The sequence below is a fragment of the Podarcis pityusensis genome (assembly GCF_964106645.2).
Source record: "Podarcis pityusensis genome assembly, chromosome: 17".
Classification (NCBI taxonomy): Eukaryota; Metazoa; Chordata; class Lepidosauria; order Squamata; family Lacertidae; genus Podarcis; species Podarcis pityusensis.
The window spans coordinates 12,386,448-12,400,386 of record NC_138042.1 but is presented as its reverse complement, the minus strand read 5'-3'; the positions used below and the strand labels follow the sequence as shown (position 1 = coordinate 12,400,386).

Genomic DNA, 13,939 nt, shown 5'->3' with positions numbered 1-13,939 from the left:
TATTTGTAAAAGGAAATTAAAAAGAAATAAAAAGATATGCTCTAAAATAAGAAATTACTTGAATAGTCAGCGCCATAAAACATGAACAACTTTAACTTTTGCCAAATCTGGCAGAAGTTGTTGGAGATAATTGCCATTTAATATTATTCTGTAGTTTTGAAAATTTAAATATGCTGTGTTCAAAAGGAAAGAAAAATAAAACTTGGAGGGATCGGAAAAGAAAAGACTAGTTTTACCATATAAATTTGTTTAGGTTTTTTTTAAAAAAACAAAACGGATAAACTTGAAAAGAACAACTTTACCACAGAATCTTGGCAAATACAAATAGAGATTTTCCTGCATGACAGAACAGTGCCACTTACATATTATCTACAAATGTTTAATAAAAGCAACATTCATTTAACCTCAATTCAAAACATTTAGCCAATGACAGAAGGGTTTTAGGTTTCTTTTAGAGGTTCTGACAGCATCACAGTGTCTAACTGTTCAAGATGAATATTTGAAACCATATAATTAGACCATTTCTACCTGATTAAACATGAGCTCATTGTGAGTTAAATGGCCAAACATCAGAAATGTTAGCCATCAGAGAACTTTTAACATAGGCACGTAACACCCACAATTTGGATGTGTGATCTTGCAATCCCTGCATCCACAAGAAGTTTAAAAGCACTACATAGCATACATAAATAATGTTGAGAAGAACAATATTTCTAATAGTGGGTCCACATGAGAATTAATGCACATCTGTGCAAATTTTAAATCTCTCTCTCTCTCTCTCTCTCTCTCTCTCTCTCTCACACACACACACACACACACACACACACTCCTTATACACTTTTTAACAGGAGCAGAAACACTACTAAAAGTAGGAATCTGACACTATGCGTAATACCTTGATGGGATGTGGATTTTACGCATAATACCTTGATGGGATGTGGATTTTAAGACCCTTTTAAATGCATGTCGACCACATGGAACTTAACTGCAGATAAGTATTTTCTAGTAGTTTGCGCATGGCCACCACCAATTTGAATTAGGTAAAGGTAAAGGGACCCCTGACCATTAGGTCCAGTTGTGGCTGACTCTGGGGTTGCGGCGCTCATCTCGCTTTATTGGCCGAGGGAGCTGGCATACAGCTTCCGGGTCATATGGCCAGCATGACTAAGCCACTTCTGGCGAACCAGAGCAGTGCACGGAAACGCCGTTTACCTTCCCGCCGGAGCGGTACCTATTTATCTACTTGCACTTTGAAGTGCTTTCGAACTGCTAGGTTGGCAGGAGCAGGGACTGAGCAACGGGAGCTCACCCCGTCGCGGGGATTTGAACTGCTGACCTTCTGATCGGCAAGTCCTAAGCTCTGTGGTTTAACCCACAGCGCAATTCATCTTTTTTGGTGGTGGGAGCCTAGAATCTCCAGCAGAAGGAATGGATGTAATCTAGAAGAGAGAAGTGTTCCACATCACATTTAAAGCAATGAAATGCACTGTGCAATTCGATACTAAATCATCTGATCCTAAGGACTCACCACATCAGTGGCAGTCATGCAAAGGCCAATGCTGATGTAATGAATTCATTAGCCTATGCCCTCACATCTGCAAGGTAGAAAGCACAAGAGATGAGACACAATGTAGGAACACTGACAGATACTCACATACACCTTGGCAACTCTGCCAAAATCCGCCAGTCAAGACAATGTGCACTGACACGCATAAAAGGCATTGTCAGTGCACAGACCAACACACAGCTATAGCATGAATACCATCATGATACAATTTTACCCAGTTCACACAATCTGCCCGGAAACGCTCAAGAGGCCTGCAAAGCAAGCAGAGGTGAGGGCTACAGCAAACAGCCTTCTCCATCACGTCCAGCTCCATATCTGATGCGCATTTTCTATTCCCTTCCCTTTTCCATTTCATGCAGCCCAGTTCCCCAGTTTATAACCACAGCAGTACCAAGGGTATCCAGGAGGTTATTGAACCGTTGAGCACATTGAGTGGAAGTATGTGTCAATGATGTTGGGAAAGATTGAGGACATAAGGAGAAGGGGATGACAGAGGACGAGATGGTTGGACAGTGTTCTCGAAGCTACCAGCATGAGTTTGACCAAACTGCGGGAGGCAGTGGAAGACAGGAGTGCCTGGCGTGCTCTGGTCCATAGGGTCACAAAGGGTTGGACAGGACAAACAACAACAATATTAGTTTCATTCAGTTTCTCATTTTTCCAGTCTGAAGTTCAGTTTGCTGCATATTCACATAAGGGTTTTTAAAAAGTCATTGCAAAAACTCACCAACATTTTAGTGCAAATTTCTCTTAATACACACAATTTTCTATGCAATTTTGCCTAATTATATGTTTTTACAAAGCAATTCCTCCAGATAATGTATTTTCAAATGTCATCTTCACTAATATATGCACATTTCACCCAAGTTTATGCATTTTGTTGTAGACATTATTTAACTGGAAAACTGCATTGCAAAATTCAGATAAGTGCAAATTTCAAAGCATGGTTGTGTTTCGATTCATGTATTGTTTCAGAAAGTGATACTTAGGTACCTGTAAACTGGATCAAATTTATCCCCCCATCCCTAGTGCAGACCCATCACTTCTCAGTACTCAAATGGCAGGACTGATGCAGCGTTGTGGCACAAAGTCCCTTCAGTGCCCCATCATGAAGGCAGCTGGGGTAAGTGACAAGCAAGGTGGGAGATTGTCCTGTCTCTCAATGTTTTTTGCCGCAGACAGCACTGACAACTTTTACTAAACAACATGAAGCAACATACTGAATAGCTGTGAAGTGAGTTCTGACAGCACCACAGAACAATCAGTGGGCGTGAGTGGCTGGCAATATTTCTTGTTCTCACAAAAAAACTGCATGACAGACACCAGAACAACAGGTGCAGTTTTCATCATCACTGCATTTCCATGCTGTCTATGGCTGCCTTTGTTATAGTCATGTATGCCATGATCTCTGGAAAGGTGCAGGAGCCTTGCAAGGGGTGGCCCCATAGTGGAACAGCTGGCTTCTCACTGGTCACTACTGCTGCTGCAGTCACCTTGCCTGTGCTTTCTGTAGCACCAAGGATAAGGAACATTCTTACCTCTGCACATGTTGGATAGTTGTCCAGTTGTCTGCATAAAAGCAAAAGTAATAGAACAGGGATGAGCAAGGGCCGCCAAGACCACATAACACCGGTCTTGAAAGACCTACACTGGCTCCCAGTACGTTTCTGAGCACAATTCAAAATGTTGGTGCTGACCTTTAAAGCCCTAAATGGCCTCGGTCCAGTATACCTGAAGGAGCGTCTCCACCTCCATCATTCTGCCCAGATACTGAGGTCCAGCGCCAAGGGCCTTCTGGCGGTTCCCTCCCTGCGAGAAGCCAAGTTACAGGGAACAAGGCAGAGGGCCTTCTCGGTAGTGGCACCCGCCCTGTGGAACGCCCTCCCATCAGAAGTCAAAGAGAAGAACAACTACTAGACTTTTAGAAGACATCTGAAGACAGCCCTGTTTAGGGCAGCTTTTAATGTTTGGTGTATTACTGTATTTTAATATTTTGTTGGAAGCCGCCCAGAGTAGCTGGGGAAGCCCAGCCAGATGGGCGGGGTATAAATAATAAGGTATTATTATTATTATTATTATTATTATTATTAGACAGCAGCTGCAACAGACAGTTCCCATGGCGAGGATTACTATAGCACCCTCTTCCAGGAATCCTCAATAGAGACAGAATTCACCTGCAAGGCTTTAGACAGGAGCTAGTTATCTGAAGCATGGGACTCGGAGGTGAACCTTTTGCTCTGGATTCTGGCTAATTCAAAGTCCCGGTTAGGGTTACTACTTTTAAAGCACTAGCAAATGTTTCAGGTCTAGAATGCCTATAAGACCAGCTGCTATGATATAAGCCTGGCTAATCTCCAAGGTCAAGAGAATGTTCAAGAGTCCTGGTCTGAGCCATAATCTACCTCACCCTGGTGACCCACCTCCCTAGTTTTCCTATGGAGGGAGCTTTGCCTGTGCAGCCTGACCAGGATTAGGCCTCTGTCCCTCAAGCACCGCCAACCAGCATGACTCCCCTGCATGATGTCTGCCCACCACTGAGGCCAATGGAAGAAGTGAAGCAGTCGACTTTGGGCTTGGCGGTCTATGAGGTGCCTTTCTAAGAGTTGCCTGATCATGCTGTGTTGCAACTGAGCAGTAAAGTGACCAGCAGCCTTGTTGACATGGTGGTGTTGACATGTCCTAACAGTGAGAAGGCTGGGTATCTCATGAGAAGCTAGGGACCTCTCATTTAATTGTGCAATGTGCAGCTTTTTTATAGCAGAGGTAGGCAGGTGCTGGGGACAAGGCTGCCCTTGCCTTTTCTTCATTGCTGTGACCCAGTGCAGAGAATGCTTTAACCTGTTTCCCTCCACTTCTAAGGCACTGTGGGTTGAAGGGAGGAAAGAGCCAGGTTCGATGCTACTCTCTCTTCCATGAGCCCTTGGAGCCACACATCCTCAAAAGGAGTGAGCTGAGATTCTTAGTGGTTCTGGGTTCCGAGGCCAGATATTTGTAAGAATTCTGAGAAGAATTGTTGTCATCCATCTGTCTCAAAAGACAATGGAAGGGTGAGCCTTCAAGGATAAAGTCATACCACTGGAGAGTCACAGTACAGTGGTACCTCAGGTTACATATGCTTCAGGTTACATACGCTTCAGGTTACAGACTCCGCTAACCCAGAAATAGTGCTTCAGGTTAAGAACTTTGCTTCAGGATGATAACAGAAATCGTGCTCTGGTGGCGTGGCAGCAGCAGGAGGCCCCATTAGCTAAAGTGGTGCTTCAGGTTAAGAACAGTTTCAGGTTAAGAACAGACCTCCGGAACGAATTAAGTACTTAACCCAAGGTACCACTATACCTGCTGTGGCTGTAGAGGCCAGTACAGGAGATACATGTTTTATGGCAGGTGGGGCAGATGAAGGATCCAGTTTTGCTGTTAGAGGTGCACCATGACATTTCTTCTCTATGTGCTCCTCCCAGTGCTCATTCTTCCTCTGGTCACTGCTCTGGATACACCACCTGACTGTCTGTCTCCAGGCACTGCTATAGTCTTCAAGGGATTCCCATACGACAGTTAATGTCAGTCTTCATGCCATGTTTGCAGACATCTTTGTAGAACAGAGTTGGTCTCCTCACAGGCCTAGTGCCTGAAGCTAGCTTCCTTGAGGATTCTGGCATCTTCCATTCTGTGCACCTGACCAAGCCAGCATTGATGTCACTGAAAAAGAAGTGTGAAGATGCTGGGAATGTGGGCTTTGTAGAGCACATCCTTCTTTGGCTCTGTCCTGTCATGTGATGCCCAAAATCTTCCTGACACAGAGTATATGGAAGGCATTGCGGTGTTGCTCCTGGTGCTTGTAAGTCTCCCAAGATTCCCTTCCATAAAGCAATATGCTCAACCTGCAAGCCTGGTAGATCTTCATCTTGGTATTGGTCATCAGCATCACATTCTCCCATACCCTTTTGAAGAGGTGAGTCCTTGCTTCAGCTGCCTTGCCAATGTGCCTGTCCAGCTTAGCATCAATGGAAACTGTGCAGCCCCGTGAGTTACCCGAGAGGCGAGGTCCGAGTCTGGTCCGTGGTCACAGGTACAACGTGGAGGCAGTCCGTAGTAGCTGAAGCTGGGTGCAGGGCAGGAAGTCGGGTGAAGTCAGGAACAGGCTTGCAAGCAGGGAGCCAGGGCAGGGCAGGAGCTCAGTCTGATTGGTCCTAGAACAATAGGATTCAGAATGCAGCAGTCTGATTGGTCCTAGAACAATAGGGTCCAGAATGCAGCAGTCTGATTGGTCCTAGAACAATGCAGCAGTATGATTGGTCCACGGGAGCCACCCAATCCAGCTCCAGGTGGAAGTGAATCCGCAACCTGATTGGCCCACAGGAGAATCCCAGAATTAGCCAATCACGTGCGACCCATTGTGTAAATAATGTATATAAAGCAGATATTTTGGGGGAACTTTCATTCCTCACTACTATGAGCTGAATAAAGAACATGAAATCCAACTCAACTCCGAGTATATTTCAGCTATCATTCTCTGGACACTGAGACTGCATAAATGACACACACCTCTTTTCACTTGCTCTGCCTTATATATATATATATATTCCTGATGGGCGTACCTTGATTGGCTACCGTGTGGAACAGGAATCTGTCTCCACTGTGGGTGTAGGAAGGAAATTGGACAGTAACCCTTGACTTCAACGGGACTGTGTCAACTTTTGCACCAGTGTTTTTAAAACTATGTCTGTATCAGTGCAGCAGTTGCCAACATGAACTCACATGCACCCACAAGAACTCAGAGGCCCTCCTTTGCACCCACAAACAGCCTCCCCAAGGAGTCCATGGTGGCAAAAAAAAAAAATAATGACTTACACTCAGTAGCGCAGTGTGAGGGGGCAGGGGGGCCATGACCCTGGGCCCAAATTTCTGAGGAGCTACAACCAGGTTGAGGCTAGTTTGCAAAAGAGACTCTATTGATTAGATTCTGGCCATCAAAGGGACTGACCGCTTGCTCTGCCCTGGGCTCCAGCAACCCATGCTACACCCCTGCCTATACTACCACCACCATGGGAAGGGCCATCTCTGAGGTGGCAAATAGGTGCAACTGCCCTGGACACCACATTTTAGGGAGCCCTGCACATGGCGCTGGTGGCCACAGTCAGCAGCCCTGATGCCTGGCTGCCCTGCTGGCCCTCACCCCATTCACATGGGTTTTCACCTCCTCCCTTTCTAGAGCTACAGAACGGGCAGGCAGCAAGCTAGCACTGCTGCTGCCAAAGCACTGCAGTGGGGAGGAAAATGTAGGCTGTAGGAGAGAGGCCACTGCCAATAACAGAGGAGTGAAACAACAAGCAGTAGGAAGCTGGAGGGGGGAGGCTGCCCCTTCCATCACTATCATCATCAAAAGGAGAAGTGGCAGAGGAAGGCAATGGGGGGCCCCACACAGCCTGATTTCTCCTGGGCCCCACACAGCCCTAGGGACTGGCCTGGCCTTGTGGACAGCATTAACAGCCAGCTACACAACAGTTAAACCACAGAGCCTAGGACTTACCGATCAGAAGGGCAGCGGTTCGAATCCCCATGACGGGGTGAGCTCCCGTTGCTCGGTCCCTGCTCATGCCAACCTAGCAGTTCGAAAGCACGTCAAAGTGCAAGTAGATAAATAGGTACCGCTCCGGCAGGAAGGTAAACAGTGTTTCCGTGTGCTGCTCTGGTTCGCCAGAAGCGGCTTAGTCATGCTGGCCACATGACCCGGAAGCTGTACGCCGGCTCCCTCGGCCAATAAAGCGAGATGAGCGCCGCAACCCCAGAGTCGGTCACGACTGGACCTAATGCTCAGGGGTCCCTTTACCTTTACACAACATTCTGGAGAGTGATACTTCCAGGCCTCGATCAGTGTTTTCCCCAGAAGTGGCAGTGCTGGCAGAAGCATCTCACGTCATTCACTCCTTTCTTACATATTGCTTCTCATGTACACGGAGAAAAGGAAACGCGGGGAAATTCCTTTGTGGAGTTGCCCTAGGAAGGGGCTCCTAGATATTTGTTCAGCCTGAAACTAATGGGACTGTCTTCCTGATAAGTATTCCCAGGACTGCAATCTTAGCTGGCAAGGAATATTTTCATCTTTCTAACATTTTAAAAAAATGTGTTGACTGAAATGATTTTATCTCAGCCACACCAGAACCATTCAGGTGCCACCTTTATGACGTCAATGAGAATACACTGTCAGAGCCTGCAAAATGGAGTATCGGAAATAAGCAGTGTTTCATTTCAAATTGATGTGCTACATATAAATTAAAACTGTCTTTTGTCAATAATTAAGAATTAATAATTAACAAATGCAAGCAGCAAAAATACTTGGAGGAAATGTTTTAATCTGTCCAGTTCCTCATTCCTCAGCTTGCCTATTTTGCTGTTTCTCCTCAGTAGTTAGTTAATATCTAAGCCCCTGTTGTGTTTTACACGCAACCAAATTCCACAATGACCGTCAAAAGAATGTGGCTTTCATACAGATTTTTATTTTCTTCACTGCTGCAACCTAAGTCATTTGATTCTTATTAAATTTTACCTCTCACAAATAAGTTCATATCTCTCACAAATTAGTAAATCCTTTGCCTTCAAAGTTGCTTTCTCATATCCAGTAATGGAACCAATTACACAATATGCCACTTCTCAAAACTGTGGAAGAAGTGTTATTATGGGCCTGTGTGTTTATGTGCTGTTTAAAATGGGACCAAGTGGTACAAGAGGATCAGATTGACAAGGCCTTTAAAAATATGACATATGATTTTAACTGTTCCAGTCATTCCAATTTGAATACTCAGCAACACACAGACTAATGGCCTTGATCCAGTGAAAGGTACTTGTGACAATACTTCTGCTGGTTGTACTTAAGGGCACTTCCACCCTGCAGCTATTTTTTGGTAGAATTCAGTCATGCACTGAGAAATTCATACAGTGAAAGTAGAGTTGAGTTGATGATGTTGCACAACAAGCCCGTTCCCAACCATCCCATAATCAGACTTTTGGTAATAAGGAAAGTGGACAAGCAATGTAAATTGCAGGATTAACTTGCTTGATGTAACATATACATCAACATAACATTGTTGTTGTTGTTTAGTCGTGTCCGACTCTTCGTGACCCCATGGACCAGAGCACGCCAGGCACTCCTGTCTTCCACTGCCTCCCGCAGTTTGGTCAGACTCATGTTGGTAGCTTCAAGAACACTGTCCAAACATCTCATCCTCTGTCGTCCCCTTCTCCTTGTGCCCTCAATCTTTCCCAACATCAGGGTCTTTTCCAGGGAGTCTTCTCTTCTCATGAGGTAGCCAAAGTATTGGAGCCTCAGCTTCAGGATCTGTCCTTCCAGTGAGCACTCAGGGCTGATTTCCTTAAGAATGGATAGGTTTGATCTTCTTGCCGTCCATGGGACTCTCAAGAGTCTCATACAAACAAATATGAATGAATGAACAATAAATATCCAACATTGCCTAATCTCCCTACAATTCCTGCAAACAGCTGCACAAGCCTTTGAGAGGCAGAAATGGGAGGGGGCATCAGAGGAGGGAGGGAAGGGAAGAGAGACAGAGGCCAGTGTTGCCTGCGGTGCATCATTCAAGGCACCCCATCATTCAAGGCACCCCAGGATGCCACGGCACACTGGTTGAAAACCACTGCATTAGAGAGTTCCTTGAGAGTGACAGCAAGCATACAGACAAAGGTCATCCAGTTGACATTGTGTATATAAGCTTTCAAAAAGCTTTTGTTGAAGGACCTCATCAATGAGTTCTGCAGCCATAGAATATGGTAAGCCCTCTTCTGTATCAGTAACTGGTTAAAGAACAGGAAGCAGAACTAAATGGACAGTTCTCCCAATAGAGGATGTATAAGCGGAGTCCCCCCAAAGATTGGCACTGGGACATGTATTTTGTAGTTTGATTATATAATAATAAAAAAATAATACCCAGCCTTTCCCCCTGAAAGGGACTCAAAAGCAGCTTATAGCTAAAATAAAGTAAAGGGACCTCTGACCATTAGGTCCAGTCGTGGCCGACTCTGGGGTTGCGGCGCTCATCTCGCTTTATTGGCCGAGGGAGCCGGCGTACAGCTTCTGGGTCATGTGGCCAGCATGACTAAGCCACTTCTGGTGAACCAGAGCAGTGCAGGGAAACGCTGTTTATCTTCCCGCTGGAGTGGTACCTATTTATCTACTTGCACTTCGTGCTTTCAAACTGCTAGGTTGGCAGGAGCAGGGACAGAGCAACGGGAGCTCACCCCGTCGCGGGGATTCTAACCACCCACCTTCTGATCGGCAAGTCCTAGGCTCTGTGGTTTAACCCGCGTCCCTTATAGCTAAAATAGAAGCAGCTAAAAACATAGGGGAAAAGCAATCATTAAAAAACAATTGAACACACACACACAAGTCATTAGGTGTGAGCAGCAAGGAAGCCAAGTTTGCTAATGATACCAAATTGTTCAGGGTGGTTAAAACAAAAGGGGGTTGCTGGAAGTTCAAAGCATGAATGGGCAGTAAAACAGCAAGTGCATTTCAATGTAAGCAAGTAGAAAGGCAGACTCGCCAACTCTAAGGGCCAGAGGTGTTGTCAGCCCCCTCAATATTCCTTAGCAGGAGGCTCAGCCCCCTCCCCAATATTGAATGGGCGGAGGAGGCTGAGCCAAATGCGTCAAAGTATCAAAGGCAGGCTCCTCATGAGCATGAGAGAGGAGGAGCCATGGCCACTGGAACATAGCTGTCAACTTACAGATTTGAAAATAAGGGACCAGCAGCCTCGAAAATAAGGGATCAGCAGCCAAAATAAAGGATTTTGCTTAGCTTATACAGAAATCTGCCACTGATGGAGCCATGCTGCTTTTGCTGCGACTGACTGTGTTTTGCAGGGGATTGGATTAGATGATCCTAAGGGTCTACAACTCCGACCAAAGAAGAGTGCCAGACAAAACTGATGAACGACGTCAAGATGGCAAAGCTTACAGGCAGAATTAGAAACCAGGAAGAGGACCTCTTTAATAAAGAATGGGGAAAGTTTATAATTTAGTTGAAAAGCTATTGTAAAGAGTTACATACATTGGTAGGATTGACAGAAAACTTGTAGTAAAAATTTGAACTATGGATGGACAAATGATTTATAAAAATAGAGTTATGAAAGGGATGCAGAGGGGGAAATCACTACATTAAGATGCTGCACTGGTTGGAGGGTATGCTAAGCAGCATGTCGGGGCTGCCGCCGTCCTGGCGCGAGGAGTTCCATTGGCCTTTCCCCACCCGAGAGAGAGGGAGGAAGAGAGGCTCTCACTCACACCGCCCGCGAGCCTGGTATGAGGCGGTTGCGGCACCGCGGCAGTCGCTGAAGCGCCACCCTTCTGCATCCCTCCGCATCCCCTCCTCTTCCTACTCCCTCAGGCTGCCTCCTCAGCCGCTGCTGCTGCCTCCGGCTCCCCCTGGCAGCGCGGTGGAAGTCTCGCAAGAGTGGGGCTGTCTGCCCACCCACCACCACCCGTCTCTTCACAACGCGCCCCTGAAGGGGAAAAGGGAGAGATGGAGAGACGGCAGCTCGTGTGCGCTCTCTCTTTTGCGGTGGAGGACCCCAAGCCGCTGCTTCCCTCCCAAGCCGGGCGAGCATGAAACCCCGGAAATTTAAGGGACATTATCAATAAGGGACAGCAGTGGGACACAGCACTGGGATAAGGGAGTTTCCCGCCAAATAAGGGACGGTTGACAGCTATGCACTGGAACTGCATGGCACTGGGCAAAGCCTCCTCCCTGCTTCTATTTGCTCTGCTTATCTGGAGTCATGTAAACCCCCAGGCTGTGATCACATATAGAAATAGATACATGCGTATTCTTTATGTCTGCATACGTGAAATCATAAAAAATACCCTAAGTGCTGGCAAAAGTACTTTTCTGTACATATTAAACTCATGTGGTAAACTTCCCCATTGTGCTCTGCAAAGGGAATTCCTGAATATGTAGAAGGTTTGCTTGTAGAGCTGAATATTCCAGGACCTTTTCTTCATTGCAATGCAATGTTCCAGGTTCTGCAATCACTGTGGAAATTACTATATACAGTAGATGCATTTATACACATCAAAATAAAACTATGGCAGAAGAAATTGCCTCAAACCCTGAGCTGAGCAGTGAGTATGACCTAGTGTTTGCTTTGGTTTTTTGAATATTGGCAGGACAGTATATCAGTACACTTCTGAGAATCTAAGCTGCCTCCCAGCAGGAGTTTCAAGTCCTGCTCAAGCTTAGGAGGAAGCCAGTACCAGCAGCTAGAGCCAGACTAAAATTTGATGGTGACCAATAGATTCCTAAGGGCAATAAGTCTCATATGATTCACTTCCTCTGGTCAGTCATATATGGGTTACAGAGTCTGATGGCTCATTCCTTAGATATGGGAGAGGCAGGATTTATATTATTAATTTAGTTTTTGTTATGGGAAGTGGTATGCTCATAAAGTAACCAGTGATCCTCAGTGCGTCATCTCTTGCAAAAGGCAGTTTCCTTTGGATTTTGCTTTCCAGTGCATTCATAGCCAGTTAGACAGCATTAATTTCCAAGGCCTATTTGCAGTTCAGTGCCATGAAGTAATCAGGCATACGCTTTCAGCAATGCCTATAAGAGACTGGCGAAGCAGCACAAAGAACAATGCCTCTCTTCACGTGGAACTAGGCTAAGAAATTATCCAGCACTGACCAGCGCAAACAATTCTGTGCAGGTAATTAAGTTGGCTGGTTCAAAGCAGGCAGTAATGAGATCACCTCCTTCTATGGAAATACTGTTTAGTTGCTGAGTTTAGATAAATGCAAATACCGAAACTAGGTAAGAATGCCTTGGGAGCAGGGAATACCCCATATATCAAAACTAAAGGCAAACTTTACTTCCCCTTATGATATTTGTTCTATGTTTTACTTGCATTATCAACATGCCATTAATGCAAACTCTTTCCTGAAAAATTGTTTTGGGTTTTTAACAGATATTTTGCATAAGGAAGAAGTTATTGGCTAACCACACTTGCTTGTTAATATTTAACATGAGCAGTGGGAATGTTTTTCTTTTTTTAACTTTCTTTAGCTTTCTCTAGCATTACAGCATCTATGAGTAGAACATAATTCATTAGTTCAGTATAAGGGGATAAAGCAAGTTAAATATATATGTATTCAGATTAATAGAAAATAAGTCTAAGAATATATAAACAAAGTTAATTCCTGACAAGTAAAAATAACAGATTCCTGTTACACTATACAAAGTAACAAGTGTGTTGTCACGTAAGTTTGCACCACGATAAAATTGTTAGAGTGCAATTCTAACCATGTCTACTCAAAAGTAAGTCATATTGAATTCAGTGGGTTACTCCCAGGTAAGTAGAGTTAGGACTATAGCCTTAGTCTTTAGGTGCAACAACAACGACAAAATTCATCCACAAAATATATACCCACATTAAGAGCCCTAGATTCCATTTATCGACACAATGTTCTGGGAATGTTACAAACTTTCGTGAGCTTTTAAATACAAAACTAGATACAAAGCTCAAGAAAACATCAAAGTGGGCGAGGGGCCATTGAATCCCCATTGAGTTCAAATGAGGCTTATTCCCAGACAAATGTGCATATTATATTACTTAAGAGTTCAATGTAATGATAAAGTTTAACTGAATATCCAAATGTATTGCTGTTAATTAATTATAAAACAGAGCTGTCTGGCTTCCTCCTGGTTGTGCTTCTGCTAGCAGGTGAAGACGGTTTCATTCCAACAGGCTTTTGGTAACTGATTCTTTTAATCTGTGTTGTTTTAATTTTTGCAAGCTGCTTTGAGTCCTGATTCTGGGGAACATTGTTTATTTATATCCCGCTTTTATAACGCCTGCTACTTTAACATTAGGCAAGGTGCCTATAAGCAAATAGATCTAATTGTGCAAATCTATTCTACAGCTTGTATGGCAAGCAGTAAACTCGAAGGCATATCCAGAAGGCACTGAAACCTGCCATTGTGTTTCTTATTCCTAGACTGATCTGGATACCCAAGCATGGCAAATGCATGAAGAGCAGCACAGGAATAAATGAGAGACAAGGGAAAAATCAAAATATAACAAGAAGGGGAGGATATGACAAGGGGAAATATATTATTATTATTATTATTATTATTATTATTATTATTATTATGGGGCAATTTGGGAGAGGTAATTAAACAGGAAAATACTATCCAAGACTTCGAGGTAAACCAGGGTACACAAAGTCACGTTTGAAGAGATCCTATGAATATTTTTAGTACATACTTTATCTTATTTTAAAGTGATGGAAAGTTACTTTGTACTTATGAACAGCAAGCTAAATGATGGATTACTGGTAAATATTCTATAAAAAGAACATGTTGGC

General features: G+C 44.5%; 1 protein-coding gene across 5 annotated transcripts in view; it reads right to left on the bottom strand.

Moving 5' to 3' along the window:
• GLIS3 (GLIS family zinc finger 3) overlaps window positions 1-13,939 on the bottom strand; it is a 177,421-nt gene that overhangs the window by 127,999 nt on the left and 35,483 nt on the right. Inside the window, exon 1 of one of the 5 annotated variants that reach the window (XM_080987754.1) lies at window positions 3,988-4,051. The exons of the other annotated variants lie outside the window; for them this stretch is intronic. The gene's annotated coding sequence lies outside the window, so the exon portion shown is untranslated. Of the gene's footprint in view, window positions 1-3,987; window positions 4,052-13,939 lie in introns of those variants that run through there. 5 annotated transcript variants of the gene reach the window in all.